Raw genomic sequence first — 21934 nt, forward strand, 5'->3', positions numbered from 1 at the left:
AGCATTCCCTCTCATGTGATATTGCTTAATTAACATTAATGATGTGCACTTTAACAACAACTAGGCTTACAACTATACGTAATATATAAAGGGGTGGAAAAGTGACTATTACCTGCAGGGCAAACATTAGCTAACCAGAAGGCAATAACAATGTAAACAAAAAACACCTGCTTAAAAGATCGAATACACATGTCCCTGAGGAATGTAAGGTGGGAGTACTGTAATTACCTAACGTTACATTATTATTTTCCATAACAATTTAGCCCCCTCCACAATATTAACCCGACGTTGAAACAGAACTAGCTATTTATTGATTAGCAATTGCCGAATCATGTAACATTAGCTTAATGCTAAAAAGCCAGGTTACTATCACATTCTGTAACAGACAAATAATTTCATGTAGGCTAACGTTACCTACCTGCTACCTCTGTCTTTTTCTCGTTTTTCCTCCTCTTCTTTTCTCTTTTTTTTTTCCCTGGACACCTGACAGTTTTGGCCGTTTTGACATCTTGTGTTGATTTTTTGATGTGGTAAGAGTCATGATACGGGAAGGAAGGGGGCGCACCATGCGGGGGGATGGGGGGGAGGGGGCGTAATGTTGCAACAAATAATATTTTTATTAAATAGGCTTTACTTTGCATTTTAATTAACTTGGGATTATTTTTTGTATTTAGAAATAATAGTACCAACTTTTTTTCTTTTTTTTTTTCTCCAACATTTGTGGCACTGGCGTGGCGCCCCCTGATGGACGGCACCCTTAGCATTTGCCTATACGGTCTATGCCACGGGCCGGCCCATATCTGTATTATATATGTATAGACTATACATATATACCGTATTTTCCGCACCATAAGCCGCACCTAAAAACCACAATTTTTCTCAAAAGCAGACAGTGCGGCTAATAACCCGGTGCGCCTTATATATGGATTAATATTAATATTTCTTTTCATAAAGTTTAGGTCTCGCAACTACGGTAAACAGCCGCCATCTTTTTTCCCCGTAAAAGAGGAAGCGCTTCTTCTTCTACGGTGAGCAACCGCCCCCATAGAAGAGGAAGCGCTTCTTCTTCTACTGTAAGCAACCGCCAAGATGAGCACCCGCCCCCGTAGAAGAAGAAGCGCGCGGATATTACGTTTCATTTCATTTGTGGGTTTCTGTAAAGACCACAAAATGTCTCCTACTAAGAGACACGCGTACAAGGTTCCACTGACTTTTGATATTCATGTGAACCGCACTGTGGATACAACGGGAGCACGTACGGTGAATATTCGCACCACAGGGAATGAGAAGTCGTCCTACTGTGGTTCTAGCTTGCCATGCTAACGGCCAGAAACTTCCACCCACGGTGATATTCAAAAGGAAGACCTTGCCAAAAGAGAACTTTCCAGCCGGCGTCATCATAAAAGCTAACTCGAAGGGATGGATGGATGAAGAAAAAATGAGCGAGTGGTTGATAGACGTTTATGCGAAGAGACCGGGTGACTTTTTCCACGCAGCGCCGTTCCTGTTGATCTACGACTGCATGCGCGTCCACATCCCTGATGGTGTCAAAAAACAAGTGAAGCACACCGAAGAAGAAGAATTCGAGGGATTTGTGGATGAGTAATAACTTCAGAAAGTGAGCTTTAAATGTTTATTTTGTGTGTTGTGTGACATTAACGTTCGAGCAACAATGAGTTATTGATGTTGCTATTGCTCTGCACTATTTTGAGTGTTACTATTTTTGTGATTGCACATTTGCACATTACATTTTGGGAGTGAACAGAGTTGTTAGAACGCTGGTTTGTAATATATTATTAAAGTTTGACTGACCTATCTGACTGTTTTTTTGACATTCCCTTTAGCGTAGCGTAGGTGCGGCTAATAACACGGGGCGGCTAATAGGTAAACAAAGTTTTGAAATATGCCATTCATTAAAGGTGCGGCTTACAACACGGGGCACCTTATGGTGCGGAAAATACGGTAATACAGATATGCTTTTTGGTGGAAATTGTTCTTATTTCTACGTACATACGATTGTGCTATGGGCGACTTAACCTAGGGGGGGCTCAGGGGCTGAGACAGTTTTGGGGAGCACTTCCAAAACCTCAACATCCCACACCACACCTCCCGCCCCCTTTTTTCCAAAAACACACTTTGAAAATAAATATCATGATTTGATTCAACGAAACAGCAACAATGCAAAAATATCACTCATTTAAAAAATACTGCGATTGGTGCATGCACGTCTGTACGAGTGTAATTTAAGTCAATTACAATCCTTGTGTTTTAGTACAATGGTAGTACGATGGTCTCTTACACCGGCGATGTGAGTTCGAGCCCCGCTCCGAGCACTAGGAAAAAACAGCGCAGCCGAGAGAGAGAGTACACAATGGCTAGACCAGTGGTTCTTAACCTTGTTGGAGGTACCGAACCCCACCAGTTTCATATGCGCATTCACCGAACCCTTCTTTAGTGAAAAATAAAATGTTTTTTTTTCTCTTTCAAATCCAATACAAATTTATATGTTTTTTTTACTGGTGTAGAAAATGAACCGTGCATGAACATCACCTTGTTCAAAGAACAAAACCAAGAAAGAGCATGAACTCAGAACAAATTACACACCTGCAAATCAGTGTGACTTCTGCTGTCGCCTTTGAGAGACCAGTTTAGATATGCGTGGCTTCACCTTGGCAAGTGCCACTCTCATGTCATTTTCACAGCAAGGTCTGTTCCTTTTCTTCGTTTTTATGTCCAGTACCCTCGAAAAGGATTGCTCGCAAAGACTGGGGGTATCCATAATTCGCAGATAGGGAGAAGTTTTTATTTACACGATGAGTCAGGTGTGTCTTGACCTCCGCGGAGGAGGCTCCGCCGAACCCCTGAGGCCGACTCACCGAACCCCTAGGATTCGATCAAACCCAGGTTAAGAACCACTGGGCTAGACGAAGCTGAGCGGTTTATGATTGACAGCTATGAACAAATCATTGAATTCCACCCTCAAAATTAAGGTCCCTGATTGAGTGGGTCCCCGGGTAAGCCCATGCATTAAGGCGACCTTGGGTATGGGCACACCTTTACATGGAAGACATGGAAAGAACAGCAATGGGCTATTTTAGGAGAACAGCACCAAGTCATTGGTACAAATATGTGTACGACACATGGGTTAAATAAGAAACCAATATGTGCAAGCCTTCACCGAGCACATTAGCTCAGCAGGCAAAATCCTCATGTTCACATTTGAGGATGTCAAAATAGCAACAAAAACACACACATTCACTTATTGTTGCTTATGGGCAATACTTTTTTCAATTCATTTTTATTTAATTCATGTTCTCCAGTTAACCTCTAATGTTTGCTAACCACACTTCAGCCATGTGTGAAGTACTATTTTATGCATGCAATTAAGCAGTGGTTCTCAAACTTTTTTCACCTAGTACCACGTCAGAAAACACTTGGCTCTCCAAAAACCAACATAATGACCAACATAAAATAGAAATATTCATTAAAAACAAGGCATATGTTTAATTTAACTAATACATCTAATTGTACTGTAACTGTAACATTACACACAGTTTGAACAGTAACACTGTTTGAATATTCAATTAAGTGATTCTTGCGAGATGGAGCTGTGGAACAGTGGTACACGTACCACAGTTTGAGAATCAATGCATTAGAGCATTGTTCTGTGGCCTGGATACTGCACTCTTTTCCCTGCACCACTCCTTGAGGTACACACACATTTTAGAGCAGGTTATCCAGTAACTGGAATATGGTTCCAACCCCAAACCCCTACATCCATCACAGTCACTCTGCTGTTGTGTTCTTTGGCAACACATTTCACTCCTCTTCATTTTAGTCGGCATTACTAGTTTATAAATGGGAACACATGTCTGGTGGTATTTAAATTGGCAGCCATGCCGGTAGCCACACCTGGAGCTTACTACCACCAAGTGTGACTGTGATGTGAAAGAATCGGGATCTCCCCGTGACTGAGTGGGTTCCCTCCCCGGGTACTCCGGCTTCCTCCCACCTTCAAAAACTTGGGGATAGGTTGATTGGCAACACTAAATTGGCCCTAGTGTGTGAATGTGAGTGTGAATGTTGTCTGTCTATCTGTGTTGGCCCTGTGATCAGGTGGCGACTTGTCCAGGGTGTACCCCGCATTACGCCCGAATGCAGCCCGTAAGGGACAAGCGGTAGAAAATGGATGGGTAGGATGGACTGTTTGGTTTGTCTTAGAAGACGTTTCGCCACTCATTCGAGTATACTTCATCAGTTTGTGCTCATAGACTTAGATTGGTCATATTTAGTCTAGTCCCTAGACTAGATCTGACCAATCTAAGTCCAGTTGCGATCAATTGAATGCCCTGAGATGACAATGACCTGGATGAATGAGAACATTCATAGACATATAGCCAATACCCAATACCGATAACTTCCTGCTTCTCAAAGCCAATAGCAATAATTTGTCTATAATTTGTTTTATTTAACTGTTGTTTGGGCACATTTGGAGGTAGAAAATACTCAAACTAAGGTGGATATGACAAACTGTAACTCTGGAGTTTTCCTAACCAAATATGATATCACTCCTATGGTAGGACTAACATCTCATCCATAAATCTGTAGTGAAGCTAATGTCCTTATTTCCAGCAGTCAGCATATGCAGAATTGTGGTGATAATTTGCGGCGGAGGTTCAAAAGTACGAACCGTGGCTCCGGGTGGTCCCCTAGCCGACGAGGTCCAGTGTCTTCAGCAAGTGTGGGGGGCTGGCCGTCTAGCACCACCGTTTCAATGAGGAAATGACAGATAAGTGCAATATATTTATCTGTACAGTAATCTATTTATTTATTTATATATATTTATTTATTTTGTATATATATTATATATATATTATTTATATATATTTATTTATTTATATATGCACCTTATTGCTTTTTTTATCCTGCACTACCATGAGCTTATGTAACGAAATGTTGTTCTTATCTGTGCTGTAAAGTTCAAATTTGAATCACAATAAAAAGGAAATCTAAGTCTAAGTCTAAGTCTTAAGGTCGTCTTTTGTGGGCTTTTTGCACTTTTTTGACTCAACGGCTGTGGGACTGGCCTTTCGTTGCGGCTGGCTTTAGGCATCTTATTTAGCGATGAAGCTAGTGTTTTTTCCCTTCCTCGTGGAGTGGTTGCAGGGCACTGCATTTGGTGTGGGGGGCATAACTTCAACACCGTGTTTGTTCACACTGTGAGCTTTGATGAGCTCAGGGTAAGTTTAGGACCTCCTACGAGGTAGGAGCGCTTGATTCCTTCAGCCTTGCCATTTACAGCAGAGTATGGTGAATCCCACTGTATTGCAGCATTTTTTTAAATTGTGTTTTTTTCTTTGGTTTTCACAGCTATTTTTCAATGTTTTGAATGTCTTAATTCTTAATATCAACCCAATACTTATCTATCCCTCCATCCATTCTTCTTCTTCCGCTTATCCTAGGTCGGGTCGCGGGGGCAGCAGCCTAAGCAGGGAAGCCCAGACTTTCCTCTCCCCAGCCACTTCGTCCAGCTCTTCCTGGGGGATCCCGAGGCGTTCCCAGGCCAGCCGGGAACATAGTCTTCCCAACGTGTCCTGGGTCTTCCCCGTGGCCTCCTACTGGTCGGACGTGCCCTAAACACCTCCTTAGGGAGGCGTTCGGGTGGCATCCTGACCAGATGCCCGAACCACCTCATCTGGCTCCTCTGGATGTGGAGGAGCAGCGACTTTACTTTGAGCTCTTCCCGGATGGCAGAGCTTCTCACCCTATCTCTAAGGGAGAGCCCCACCACCCAATAATCACCCCAATAATTATATAATGGGCATTTAAAGTGTGAAAAAAGTGCGCTATAAATCCAACAAAATTATTTATTATATAAATCTTTCCAGTCAAACAAAATCTGTTTGCTTTATTTGTCTTAGGAACAAGGGAGTTGGAAACACCTGGCCAATGAAATGCTATAAATAACGGCACTCTGCAAAAAAGGACTGTAATTTCGAGATGGTAAATGGCATTTTTTAAAATACTTTTTTTTTTTTGTAAACATCAAGGAAGGCTAAAACATACACATATATTATTGTCATATATTTTTAGACTTAACTGTCCCTGGAAGATAACACTGTTGTTCTAAATGACACAGATCAATACATTTCTAAAAAAATAACAATAAAAACAATTTAATTAAAAAAATGCAATTTAGTTGATACATTTTTAGATGTTCCAACAAGATGAGTGTGGTTTACACCAGTAAGTGCAATAAAGTAAGTGCAATGAAGACATTTATCTCGATAGCAATAGTGTGGTCCTTGTAATGTCTGCTTCATGAGTAATTCTACAGTAATAAGGCAGGGTATCCGCAGATGGACTCAGGCGAAAGGCAATATTTCATCCAGTATGGTAATGCAACAGACTTTGCTGTGAGATAATTAGACCTCTGGGAGAGCTTTAAGCCAACAAAGAAGTTCCCACATCCACACATGGTTTCGGGTACAACAGTAGAGAGCTAATTTACACAATATTAATATTATTTGTATGCCTTGTCATGGCCGTATACTGTATTAGGGGTCTTGTTTTCTTTTTGCTGGTTTTATTGTGTTTTCCATTAGGTAGAACCCATTTACTTCGACCACCTGCCTCTGTCGGACAACTTATAACGAAAAAGTGCCAGCGTAAGTCGACGTCGGCATTGAGGTCCACACATTTGTCACATAGTATTTGAGACGCACAGACGTGCAGTCATTTCTGTAGAAAATCGGTCAGTAGGCTAAACGTGGACATGTTGTAGCATGCTCAATTTCCTTATCGCTAGGTATGCCGTGAAACAACAACAGCAACATAAATACTGTTTAATTACACAACATCAAAACTTGCACACAGTAACTTCATGTTCAGTGCAAAGTAAGAATTTTAAATTGTTAGCCACGGGAAGAAACAGTTGAAACCCTGTACTAAAATCATTTGCTGTCGTTGTAGACAGGAAATACAATGATCTTAGTTTTTATCATTGTTTAAAATATTATGTCTTCAGAATTATGATGAGGCAAAATGAGTGTGCACTAAACGACTAAACACAATTTTATAGATGCAGCTAATGCGGCTGGCAACTATTCTTTTCTTCTCACTTTAACTAGGAGGCAAACGCCACTGCCTCCTACAGCCCGGCCCGTGAATCACAGCTCAGAACCATACCCAATAATGCTTTTTCCACATTAATATATCCTCGTGGCGCGGTTGGGAGAGTGGGTGTGCCAGCAACCTGAGGGTTCCTGGTTCGATCCCCACCTTCTACCAACTTCGTCACGTCCGTTGTGTCCTTGAGCAAGACACTTCACCCTTGCTCCTGATGGGTCATGGTTAGCGCCTTGCATGGCAGCTCCCGCCATCAGTGTGTGAATGGGTGAATGTGGAAATAGTGTCAAAGCGCTTTGAGTACCTTGAAGGTAGAAAAGCGCTGTACAAGTACAACCCATTTACTATGGCCAATGTTTATGTCTCTGGCAAAAGTCATAAATAGGCGTGCATGCAAGTTTGATGTCAGTTATGTTGACATCGGTCAGCGTGGAGATAAGATGGTTCCACTGTGTTATTAAATGTATACAGGGTTATATCATCTGTCTGTTGAATACTCCCCTAGCTTGTGTCTCACATGCTCACAAACAAAACAAACCGCATGTTCAGACAAATAAACTTGCATATTTTTGGTTTATGTTAGTGCCAAGTTGCTTGTTCTATTTCAGTTTTAGTTTTGATGAAAACATTGCCATATGGACATTTCTAAATGGAATAATTCAGGCATATTACATTGACTTGCAAAACAATGTAATTTTTTCGACTTTGTTTTCAAGTTTTGCTTGATTAAGTTATAAGGCAATGAGTGTAAAGCGTTCCTCTAAATGTTTCGTGACAAGTGGGGGTAGATGATGATTGGGTTCGATTGAATTTAAATATATTTTGTAATGGAAATGCACAGTCCTACCTATGGGTGGTGTTCTCTGTAACAGGTCCCTTGCTTCATCATTACATGGAAATCACACATATACACATTCATAACACAAAAACACATTGCAAAACGGTGTCAAAGGTGAGCTGGAGCCTACCCGGGTATACTCTGGACTGGTCACCAGTCAATCACAGGGCAAATACTGTATATACCAGGTGTGTCAAACATTTTAGGTCAGGGGGCGCATGGAGGAAAATCTATTCCCACATGTGCCAGACAAGTCAAATTAATGGCATACTAACTTAAAAATACAAGTACGACAACTTCACATTGTTTACTTTGTTTTACTTTGGTCCAAAATAGAACAGGCACATTCTGAAAATGTACATATTACAAATAATCCTCTCGACAAAACAATTCAAGTTAGTTCAAAATTCTAAGGAAAAAAATTACGGACTTTCAATAACACCATAAAGAACCCAATGAACTTAGATTTCATCTCAGTGTATCGACAAAGCAGTTAAACCTTAAGTCACAGCCCAACTTGGATTGAACAAAAAACAAAATAAAGCATGAATAAAAACTCTTCTATGTATCAACGACCTCATTTGTCATTTCCACTGTTCACTTTCTTTAAATTTGCACATGAGACAATAATTTTCACAGAACTATATCAACGTGCAATGTCTCATACCAACTTTTTAAGTGGGGTTACCATTTGTTTATTTTAAACCTGTTTGTTTTACGTTGGCTCGAGCGGGAGGAGTCGCAGCCCCACTTTACAGAGTACCTCTTGCTGGGTATACTTGCATGCCCCGGTATAAACTATTGGCTTGCCTAACGGAATTGTTATTGCGTCATCCAGTGGACACATTTAGAACAGCAGTTTCTTTAATTTAAAAATTCAGCTCAATTTTAGACTCAGCAAACTCATCTCACGGGCCTGATTAAACCTTTTTGCGGGCCTGATACGGCCCACGGGCGGCATGTTTGACAACCCTGGTATATATACAAACAAGCATTCACAACTATGGAAAAATGCATGCGTGCAATTTTTTGCCCTCAATGTTCTGCCTGTGAGGCCATGCTAACCACTAGGCCACTGTGAGGCCTGGGAAAATATTCAGCTCATATGCAAGGTTTGGCACATACCCTGGAAAATACATACCCAGCCTTATTTGTTTATTATTTAATGAGTCTGAGTTGAAACAAATCAACATCACACTACTACTCATTATACAGTATATCACAAAACATTAGGCTCATTAAGAATTCTGAATTATTTCATTGCACCTTGGGTGTCTCATTAGTAATTCATATCCATACTTTGCCCATGGAAAGATTTTCAAATGCGAGCACACGTTTCACTCGCTTATTTGTTATTATTTTACTAACTCGGGTACTAAATTCCATGCCGTCTCATGTGTGAAATGTGTGCTGACATGACAAGTTCCTTGAATCCTCGAATGCTGTGTTTAGGTTCAGGGGTGGACTGACCATTGGGAGTAACAGGAGTTTTGCCGGTGGGCCGATCATCACCGGGCTGCTAATCTGAACAGTCAGTTATTTACTTCTTATGCTGGTGCACGCCTTGAAACTATGATAACTCTCCGAAGCCGGGAGATGCGGACACAACAGACAGAGAGGTGACGATTGATTGGCTCAGCCAGTGGCTTGTCTGTCAAGGCTCCTTGACGAAATGGCCCTACGAGAGGCTATGAAGGCTCAGAAGTCCCACCTACACAGTTGTAGTCTGTCCTCATCCTGTCATCTTTAATGATGATCACTCAGTGGCAAAAGAAAGTAAACAACAACATAGGGGGAACAAAAAATGGAGAATCCGTGTAAACCATTAAAAGAGGGTTCAGCAAATTTAGGGATAAGAAAATACAACACTGTCTTTTCAGCCATTCCTAAAATACTCTGCAATTTAGCCTCCAACGAATAACAGGAATTAGAAATATTATGGTCACAGAAGGTGACTGAAATGCCATTTGTGCCATTTCTTTACAACTGAATGGAATGCTAACGTGGGGAATTACGACTATGTTGGACTGATAGTAGTCGATCCAGAGCGATCGTACTGCCACACAATACTTCAGTGTTAACGAGGGGAAATTATACTTCAACGATAATCGTTGGCTTTGGCAGTAGGATTGCTCGTTTGTATCAAAACAGTTGTTCTTCTCACTACAATAGGGTGAAACCATCCTTGCCCAGGCACACCGCCCTGTTTTTTGAAGCATAAATATTTGGGGTTTTGGCCCCAGCCGCTAGACTAGATCTGACCATTTTAAGTCTAAGACCAGATCTGACCAATCTAAGTCCATGAGCATGAACTGATGAGAGGCGAAACGTCTTCCAAGACAAACCAAGCAGTCCAGTTGCAATCGATTGAATATCCTGAGAGTACAATGATCTGGATGAATTAGAACATTTATAGACATAAGGACATGTGGTTATGTGGCAAGCAGGTGTGCTTTCTTCCAGAATGTTGTGGATGTGGATACACATTCATAAATGGTTCAGAATGTTCCAGCTTTTTAAAAACTGTATAATAAATAGTTAGCATTGTGTGGTGTGATACAGCTAAATGTACTTTTTTGAAAACAATAACAATACTAAATTGATGATTTCTTTTAAAAATCCATTTAACCTGATTTTATACTTCCATCAAACGATGCCAGATCGCAGATCTAGAACTCGCATGTTGCAATGTGATGTGTCTTGAGCATGTAAGTCTATTTTTACTGTTTCTTTGATAATTTCCACCCATAACACACATTATATAGTTAAAATTAACGAAACACAGATAGTGGTGCAATGAAACATCTGCACACATATTATACAGATTTTTTGTCTTTGCTTTACGGTATGTATACTGTCTGCTCGAAAACATAATTCTGATGTATCTTATTTTCAGGTTATTATATTACTGTTTTTAATACAGTCAAAGTTCTACTTGCATGTAAAAAGGTTTATTTTGCAAGTTACAAGGTTTAAACCTATTCCATGCTGTTACTCAATTTTTTATGTCAAGATTTTTGATAGGCGGCAGGCCCAGTACAACATCTGCCATGGAGATATCACTAGTAACCCCATGCACCTGCAGTACTTGAATGCCAGCCTTCCAGTGCCATGATAGTTTTGGTTTATTTACTTGTATGGTTGACTGATCAATAAACAGTCCTAAATGTTAAATCTTTACTCTTTAAAACAGTCCTAAATTCTAAATATTTACTCTGTAAAGCAGGGGTCCCCAAACTTTTTGACTCGGGGGCCACATTGGGTTAAAAAAAATTTGGCCGGGGGGCCGGGTTGTATATATATATATATATATATATATATATATATATATATATATATATATATATATATATACACTGTAAAAAAAAATCCTATTTTTATGGTTAATTTACTCTAAATTTCTACTGTAATTTATCTATATTTTTTAAATAGTTTATACAACTGTAGAATTTAAGACATTATCTGTAAATAAACAATCCGCCTGTTATTTTAAGTATTATACCAGTAATGACAAACTATGTATATTTCTATTTTTTTGTACAGAAAAATACCAAATTAATTATACATAGCATTTTCTGTTTTCTTAAATGACTTTCAAATTCATGTACTATTACGATATTTTTCCCGTAAAACATTTAATGAAAATTTCTGTAATTATAATGTTTTTGATCATTATTTGGTTTACAATGTTTTACTTTAATTTTATGGTTTTCGTTTGGCAGCCGTATCTGCCAGTAGATGACCGTTTTTTTACAATTTTTTGTTTTTAGAGTGTATACATTGTCTTTATATTCCAGAGAGTTTGTCCGTTTTGTCATTTAACATCAATTAACATTGATGTTCATCAACATTTAACATTGTCATGTTATCCATGGGAAAATTCATTTTTAGACAATATGATTTGCCTGAGTGGCTAGGAGACACCGAGAGTAACAAGCAGTATAAAATGGATTAGAAAGGAAAGATGAAATTAAAAATTAAAAAATTTAAAAAAATAATAATAAAAAAAAATTAAAACACTTTTTTTTAAATTTGGGACTTCCCGTGGGCCGGGTTTTGGATGCTGGGGGGCCGGATCCGGCCCGCGGGCCGTAGTTTGGGGACCCCTGCTTTAAAGAGTAACTTCACTTTATGAAAAAAGTGCAGTTCTGAAAGACATGACTACGGATGGACTTTTTTTAATGCATTCTAACTCCTAAATACATGGAAATAAAAGTCCGCTTACAACGGAGCCAATGGGAGGTACTCTATTGTGCTCATTAAATAAAAAAATTCAAAAACCCCCAATATTACTCCAATTTACATTTGGTGACTTGAATATTAACCAAATATTAGTGATATTATTATTATAAGCACTAACACAGACAAACTATTTATAGCGGCGCTGTGATCACAAGCCTGTGTACAATTTTGACATGATCGACTGGCGAGGTGTTTCCTCGCTTCCCTGCTCCCTGAAAGTTTATTGTAGATCATAAATCATGCCTCTCACCTGGACAGAAGAAGTCTGGGGATGTATGCTGATAAGTTGGTACACTTTGACAGCCATTTAGGACCCAGAAATGGCGAGAACGACACAAAAAGACGATTGGTCCGTTTCTTCATGAGGATTATAAGTCATTCTTTATCTAAATGGGAATATACAAACATTTGTATGAACATCCTAGCAGTCGGCATCCTAATAAAAGCAGACCGTACAGTAAATGATGTTTTATTATGTTATTTGGCTCTCATGAAGTCTGCAGTAAGTCGTAATCAGTGATGAAGAATTTAAAAAAACAATCGTTGTGATGCATTTTTTAAATTAATGTGCAGCGTATGCTTAAATGATGAAATAGTAATATTATTAAAATATTAAATGCTATTATAAATGTGCTCGTTATTACATTATATGCAGTATATACTTACATCATGTAAATAAAACCTTAATGGAGGTGTTTGGATGCTTTTTTTTAAGGGTGGAACAGAGCGGCTCCCATAGGCTTCATTGTAATCAGCCTTTTGATCGCATTTATTTAAAGTACCAGTAGAGTGGAACAATAACTTGACTTTACATGCTTAATTGTGTTTCATTGTATCCATTAAACCGTATCCAATCATATTTACAATCCGCAAAGTATGTAAAAACACTCTTTAAACATCACAAAATGCCACAAATTCAGTCAGCAATTTTGAATATTGCTAACAAAGTAGTCAATGGAGACTCTCTATTTTGCCCACAAAACCCTCTAAATAACCATCCAAAACCCGCCAACAATAGTAGCCCCCTGCTGCCTTTACTGTGACCCAGCAGCGATGTACCGCATAATCGCGTCCCGGCTCGTCAAAGTTATTCTAGATTATAAATCATGCCTCTCATCTGGATAATAGAGGGATTCAGTCACAAATCTAGAAGTTGTTCATCTGTGACATTCAATTTATATTCGGAGATGGAGACAAACACACACAACCAGAGACAGTGTCTGCAGGGTTACTTTTCCTTGTTAACTCTTATTGTGGATCATTATTAATTTTTCAGCAAAACGGGAAGATATGGACATCCTATCAGTCGTCATCAAAGTCAGAGCAGACATTGTACAGTAAGCTATCGTTTTATTACGTTTTTGGTTTGTATTTTATGTTTCGCACTTAGCAATACTGCCACATGGTGCTTAGTGTTTCACTAAAGCTAGATCTGTTTTGCAGAGTTTCTAAAACTTGTAGCTCATCCTCCTTATATTAAGGATCACCAATATACATTTCTGGATCATTAATTTTCCCAAAGTAATCATTGATGGCTCTCACAAAGTCTCCATGATTTACATTGTTGTTGGTGATGAAGGGATCCATGGTTCCTATCTGTATACCATGCGAATACATTTCTGGCTAGCTCATTATCTGTCAAAATGGCTCGGGAATCTCTGTGAGATTGATACTATTTTCATCATATCTATTTTCCTCGCAAACTGTATAAATCTGTTGGTGTCATAAATCATATATATATATATATATACATATATATATATATATATATATATATATATATATATATATATATATATATATATATATATATATATATATATATATATATATATATATATATGATAATAGCTTCATTATTATAGAGGCAACTTGTCTTTTCACTCTACTGGTGCTTTAATATTTAGAATCCCAAAAAAATAATAACATTCGTCGTCATTTCTCTTATAATGATTGTAAACGATAGGCAAAAATCCCAAAAGGTGCAGTTACCCTTTAAGAGCAAATAAGTAACCCACTGTGTAGTTATTATTCATGTATTCAAGGCTCCAGAATATAAAAGCTATAAGGTTTGTGTGTATAAATGTACATCGATAAGAGAAGTTGGCACAAAATCTGGCCGTGGATTGTAGTGGGCTGGTGAGGACCACAAAGTCCAGCGCCTTTTTTTTTTAGTTTGTACTTTGTAATAATTTAAACACAGAAGGTGAACTTTCTGTCAAGCTCATCTTTTTGCCTTCATTTTCATAATTTTCAGCACCTTTTCACTCTCAAGTCCAACAAATTGTGCTTGGATAACTCGAGGCGCTCTAAATGTCAGATGGGGAAAATTGACACTGGAGTGGGACCTACAGTGGTACCACGGTTTTTGTTAGTAATTCGTTCCAAAAGGTCAGCTGAAAACGGAATTATTTAAAAAAGGAGGCAATTTTCCCCCTAAGAAATAATGCAAATCCATTTAATATGTTCCAAATACACAAACACATTTCATATAGAGAATCATCATTTTATCTATGGAAACCAGTGTAAAAATACATATAAATGATGAACCAAATGGATAAATCTACATTTCACTTTTACTTTTATTGGAGACATTTTCATGCAGATGCCTCCTTTGTATTTATTTCTTGCATTTACCAGTGTTGCTCACCATTTTTCATTAAAGTTATGGCATTTACAACTTTCTTTGGCCCAATGATAGCTTATTTTGTCGTTCTCAATATTTGGGATTCTATGTTTGGGCACTCAATTTTGCGGAATGATAGGCGGGCAAAGAGACCAGTTTGTATGTGAAATATTTGGCAATATGTTAAATGAGACAATTTATGAAAACCAGGTCAAGATTTTGGTGAACTTTTTAGCCAAACACAGAATCCGACAACAGTTGGGATGTATGACATGAAGTTGGTTGGTTGGTTTGTCATAGTTTATTTGAAACGTGTGTAAGGCTACACTGAACTATATCTCATGTTTACAGTTACACATGTGAACATGTCCGAAAAGGAGCAGGAGGAAGAATGGCTTTTTATATCCTACCCCTGCTTAGCATCAATAAAATATTCGTGAATACATTTGTTTATTGCCTACCACTGTAATTATGATATTGTGGTTCCCTTGAACGCACAACATTTATTTGCTCAAAACTTATCTGTACTGTAGATATATCGTTTTGTTGTCGATATACTATTAGTGTTCCCACGAGAAGCAGCTTCAAAAACGTAATTTATTGTTAGGTGGTATTTTAGAGCTGTCTCTCTTTTAAACGTTCACCTCTACAGATCCAATTCCTTATATTTACACTGATTGTACCCATGTGTATGTTTGGAACATAATATTGTGTATTCGTTTTGCATACGATACCATTTATGTACAACAATCTTATATGCATATTTGGTAACACTTTAGTATGGAGAACATATTCACCATTAATTAGTTGCTTATTAATATGCAAATTAGTAAAATATTGGCTCTTAATTAGTCATTATTAAGTACTTATTAATGCCTTATTCTGCATGGCCTTATTATACAACCAGTAAGCCATTAACTAAGAGTCAATTAGTTTTTTATTAACATGCAAATTAGTAACATAGTGGCTCCTAATTAGCCATTATTAAGTACTTATTAATGCCTTATTCTGCATGGACTTATTATACAACCAGTAAGCCATTAACTAAGAGTCTTCCCTCAATAACCTCAGAATTATTGCTTATTAGTAACCCTAACCCTAACCCTAACCCTATATGTTCCCCTAGGTTCAAAATAACTCTACATTAAGTCTTTGTTACTTAGAATATATTCCCCACACAAAAGTGTTACTGCATATTCATATCAGAACTTGTGTTTATCTATCTATTATTCTCTATCCATTAGTTATATATTTTTAAATACTCAAATTGTTTATTCAGTACATACTTATATGAATACTGTATACATATTAATGCACATATCTGGATTTGATATTGAACCACATTTTGTTACCCTGTATTATGTTATGCATGAATTGAATCATTAAATCATTGAATCCAAACCTTTAAAACGTGTTGTGCTGCAATGATAAGAAAATATATGCAAACATTACTTAAAGTTGTATGTGGAGAAGTATTTTGGAATAACATTTGAGCCCACCAAGCACACCATTGACCTCATCACTGCGGTCGAGGTAAACGAGCGTGTGTGTTCAAAATCATTTGAATAAACAAATGTATTATTTAGTTAATTGCATGCATTAACGTGTTAACTTTGACAGCCATAATTATAATGACAACATCTCTCAATTTGTAGTTCAACACCACAATTATTAACACATTAGCAAAAGCAACCTACTTATGACAGTGAGCATTAAAGTACATAGTATTTGTAACTTCAGAGTGGGCATGTATTTGGATTTATTTGAGCAGACATGTACTCGTATGTGGCCAGTGAGAGTTTATCTTATGTTTAAAGAGCTGACTGGATCTGTCTTGATGATTTGTTTGATGCCACGCTCCGTATTAGACTGAGAGCATCACATGCAGGGTCAAACATGGTCGTGATCCCGTCCGGCAGTCCAATAATGCATGTGACAAATGTCGGGGTATTTACTTTGTGTGAACATTTATAGATTTATTGATTGTCTTGTTTTTGTCTCTGTTTGGTTTACTGGAGCTCTCACTGGAGATTTATTTGCGTTGAAAGTCATAAATATTTCCTGGAGTCAGCGGCGGCCCTCCATTTTTTTTATTTTTTTTTTACACATCTTATATCTAGCTTTAAGTGTGACCGTCCTCTCTCCCTTTTGAGTGGATTTGTTTTGTGCCTCTTGTTTCTGCCCGGGCTAATCTGCCTCATCGACATTGCTTTTGCCTGCTCTTTACCCCTCCCACTCTTGGAAAGACTGTTTGTAGTAAAGATTGTAATCTCACCGCTAATCTTTACGGCTTTCTCCGGGGCAGGACACTGAACCTCGCCGAATGATTTGCCCGAGATTTATATATTCTCTAGTATCTTGGGATTGAATTTCAAGATGGAAGTTTCCTGTCACAATGGGGGGACGTCTTTAGCCCAGCCAAAATGTTTGGTTAATGATGACGCTCATTACTTATTATTTCTCACACTGCTCCATTTTTCCTAACCCTACAGTGAGCCAATTATTCATAAAACTCAGGAAATGGCGAGCTATGAAATTCTCCTGCTCTGCTCCTCTCCTTGCCAGTGAAGCAGCATATATCTATCATAATGAGGAGCAAGCAGTGCTTTACTACGAGCTGCCTCTCATCATGAACGCAACACAAAGAGATTTACTAATGCAGGCAGTTAGCATAGCCACTTTTATTCGCGGCCTGGTTTTATACGTGCATTCCCCGGACGGCATGCATTATACACATCTAATTAAGTCTTCACATGTCTAGAATAAACCACATTATGCCTTTGGGGTGTAAAAGGCGGGTCAGCAGCTTGTCAGAGTGCACATGTGCCTGTGTGCTGGGCCGCGGTCCTGCTTGTGTTTTGGACAATGGCGCCTATGATGGCGATTTAACTCGCACTAATTAACCCAGAATAAATCAGGGCAGCACCGTAAAGGGAGGGAGTAAGGGGACGAAGATGCTCTCTGTAGTGTGTGGTCGAGTGAAACATGCACACAAAGGGAGAGACGGAGACCGAGCAAAGCAACGGAGGGCAGCCAGCCAGCTGTTGGTATAGTTTGATTGGCCTGCGGAGAGTTGCCTGTGTCTTTTCATGGCGCTACTAAAGTGCGATGCTCCCGGTGGCAGGTGGCTGCTGGCCATCGCTTTCCCCTCCCCGCGGGACGACAGAGGCAAAGATCATCTGTTGCTTTGCTCTTTTTTTTATTAAACACCTTCATGGTTTGCGGCTTCACCGCATCTAAAAACGAGGAATACACGGCAGCGTTTCCCAAATAATACCCAAGCAGCACATTCAAGTCAACCACCAATTTAACGGTGCAACAACAGTCTTCTTGTATCTGTGTTCCCTCAAGGCGAACAAAGGATCCAAATGACATTCTTCCACACTGACATTAAGGTTTCTTCCAGCCGAAAAGTAAAAGTACATTGCACCTATTTGTCCTTCATGAAGCTGAGGCAGTCATGTTGAAATAAAGCCTTGCAGTAAACCCAAGAAGAAAGGCCCCAATCAGCTTGACAACTAGGTCTTGGTGACCGACTTTATCACGATCAGGCTACCTCACCATCATCATGCAGTTGAAACCGACCTGATGTTTGGTTTTTGCAAAGCCACAGATCTGTATTTCCACTCCAGTTCCAAAACTGCCGTTTCTCCGTTGCCTCTCTCCAGAGGCTCCTTTGATGGATTTCAAATGAGTGTAAAGCCTCCCTAACACTTAACTAATACATGGATTTTCATACCAAATGTTAATTTGTTTTTTTTGGCTTGGAATGCTTGTGTGATTTTTTGTTGTTGGCCACTAATTGTATTATTCAGAGGATTATTTTCTTGAAATCACAGATGTACTGTAATTTTACCAACTGACTCAGATAGGCTCTTAAAACTTGCACCGATTTGTAGCAATTTTTTCTCATTAGTAACAGCATGAAGTAAAAGCCTCCATTAGGTTTTAGTTCTACTTCAACAGTTAAACAAGGAAGTAAGTTTTAAAGGAAAAAATGCAATTCAGTGTTTCCCACAGAAAAGCACTCCATTCATGGGTGCGTGGCCTGCGCGGTACCAAGATGACATCAGCATATAATTTGTATAATCAGCGATAAAGTATGGATTTTTTCACGATTGTTTTGGAAATTTAATAAATTACATTTTAATGAAAAAAAACTAACATACATTTCTACTTACTGACATTGACTCACACAATTCTGGAAAATAATACTGACTAAAATGTTTATTTCTCTTTTGCAAAATGTTTTTTTACTGGCCGCCACAAATGTTTGGTAAACTTAGACTTAGACTTTCTTGTCATTCAATTTTTACCTTTACAGTACATGTAAGAACGAAATGTTGTTGCAAAAGCTCGTTGTAGTGCAGGATAAAAGAGCACTGCAGTTTTTAAAGGGGTTCTGTTATGCAAATCAAACTTTCCTTACCTATTGGTACTTGTCCAACCATGGAGACATTGTGGAAGAAAAACAAAAAACAATCTTGCCTTTCTTCATACTTCCTCCAAACGAACCGTTTGGAATTTGCACAACTTGTGACATCCGCGAATATCTCCGTATATGGTAGAGGTTTACCCCAAGAGCTTTGCATGAGTCTGCCTTTGTAGTCAACACGTTGCTTATTGTTCTCTATTTTCTTGTTGTGGGGCAGACTGGCTCATACATGCACATGCATCCTCCACTGTTGCCATTTGTAATAAAACAGTAGCGTACAGTTCTAATTTATATCTGTCAGTAGATTCGATGTGGAAGCGCTGAAAACTACAACATGGATGACAGGGAAAAGACGCAGTCGAAGCAGAGGCACGTAAATAAGACTGCCCACAAAACGGCGCATCCTGAAGAAACTGTGAGAAAGCGGCTTAGAAATGGTCTGTAAAACATAAACTATTTAACATTTTGACTATAGAACCACCGTTACAAGGAAAACAAAATCATATGACAAAAAAGCCACAGCTCCAACCGGCAACATCATGTTTGACCCCTTTTATTTGTTAAGACCTCAGCTCAGTGAGCTTCTATCAAGTTAAATCTAGAATTGGCTTCTTCTTTGGCTTTCTTGTGTTTTCTCATGTAGTGGACATTGGTTCTGTCGAAGCAGCGTGTACCTTAAAAAACTTGATTTGCAAAACCGTTGCTCTTTAACATGTATTAAAATCAATTAATCAAGGCTTGGCTTTCAAAAAAAAACACCACCACCAAATTGTCCACCGTTTAAAAAATAAATTAACATTCTTAGCTGGCATTATCAACTGATTCTACTTCAGTATTTTACAGACTGGTTGTGCTAGTTAGCTCAAATTGCTTCACCAATCAGCTACACACTCGGTAATGTTTTTTTTAGTTGTTTTTTTTTTAATTTAATTAAAGACAGTTATGGAGACAGTTTTGACCCCATTAGCTATAAGCTAGCTAACGTAAGCTATTGCTAGCAAATTTTGGTCTGATCTTATGGGGTTCACTTTGACATCCGCTACACCAACTAGTGGTGGGGAGGCTTGTAGCACTTATTTTCGCTCACAATATAAAGCAGGGGTCACCAACGCGGTGCCCGCGGGCACCAGGTAGCCCGTAAGGACCAGATGAGTCGCCCGTTGGCCTGTTCTAAAAATAGCTCAAATAGCAGCACTTACCAGTAAGCTGCCTCTATTTTTTAAATTGTATTTATTTACTAGCAAGCTGGTCTCGCTTTGCTCTACATTTTTAATTCTAAGAGGGACAACACTCAAATTGAATTTGAAAATCCAAGAAAATATTTTAAAGACTTGGTCTTCACTAACTGACAAAGAAACAGATAACAGATTTGGTGGCCAGTTCAAAGTGTGACATGATTTATTTAAAAATGTGAGAGTTGACTTTTGTATTTTACATGAGTTATTATTTGTACAAACATGGTGCAAAGTAATTCATGATTTGTTAAAACATGTTAGTGGCTAGCTAGTTAAAATGGGATATTGTGGTTTCACAAGACTGTCTTAGAAGTGATCATTTGAAAATGTTCAATTTGAAAAATGTGCACTTAGAGAAAATACAAAAATAAAGTGTTGCATATTGATATTTATCTGTTTCTATATATATTTATTGTGAGAAATCATTAAGATGATCAGTGTTTCCACAAAGATAAATATCATTAATTATTAATAGTAACATAGAGTTAAAGGTAAATTGAGCAAATTGGCTATTTCTGGCAATTTATTTAAGTGTGTATCAAACTGGTAGCCCTTCGCATTAATCAGTACCCAAGAAGTAGCTCTTGGTTTCAAAAAGGTTGGTGACCCCTGATCTAAAGCATAACATCAGCTCGTATCTCAAACAACTCACACACTGGGGTACTCAATTTTGATACCCCACTGTGTTATTTTAATTGCCACAACCATCACATTATGGATGAGGAGGAAGACATAAAACGTATAACAGGATGATAAAATAAGGCTACATTATCAATTAGTCAACAATAAAAAAACAAATGACAAGAATGCACAATAGAAGATTGGTTATGTGAAAAACTCTTGTCAAGTTCATTCTTTTTTTTAGCTTTTTATGACAGTATGAGTCCAAAAGAAGTGTACTGTTTTCTTTTCTGAAAGATATACATGTCAAAATGTGACTGATTGCATTGCCTTTACAGTAAATCAAGTTTTTATGATGGACATAGGGTACTCCCTGGAGTAGTTTAACTCTATTTCCGTTATTTTTTATGGCAATAATTCTCAATCCAAACAAATGAAAGTGTGAGCAGGCTGTATCAGATTGTGTTTGACTGTGGTGGTTCAGTAACACAGTTGGCAAGTTCATGTCTCCTCCATCAACTAGCCCCTGCTGTAAGTCTGAAGGGACAGTTGCCTTATAATAGGAGAGAGAATTGTGGAATTAAAGTACATCCATCATTTTGATAAAACTTTAGAAAAAAATCCATCTGCCAATATGTACCTTGTGCCTGTGCAAGCTTTGCCTTGACTGAGGCGTAATAGTCAAATATAATCACATCATATCAGCATACAGCATCAACTTATGTGACAACCAGCTGCTCTGGATACACGGGGACAAGGTCACTCAGTAGAATGGCTTCCATATAATTCCATATGGAAGAACACAGAGG

This window comes from Entelurus aequoreus, linkage group LG04 (assembly GCF_033978785.1).
Source record: "Entelurus aequoreus isolate RoL-2023_Sb linkage group LG04, RoL_Eaeq_v1.1, whole genome shotgun sequence".
Taxonomy (NCBI): domain Eukaryota; kingdom Metazoa; phylum Chordata; class Actinopteri; order Syngnathiformes; family Syngnathidae; genus Entelurus; species Entelurus aequoreus.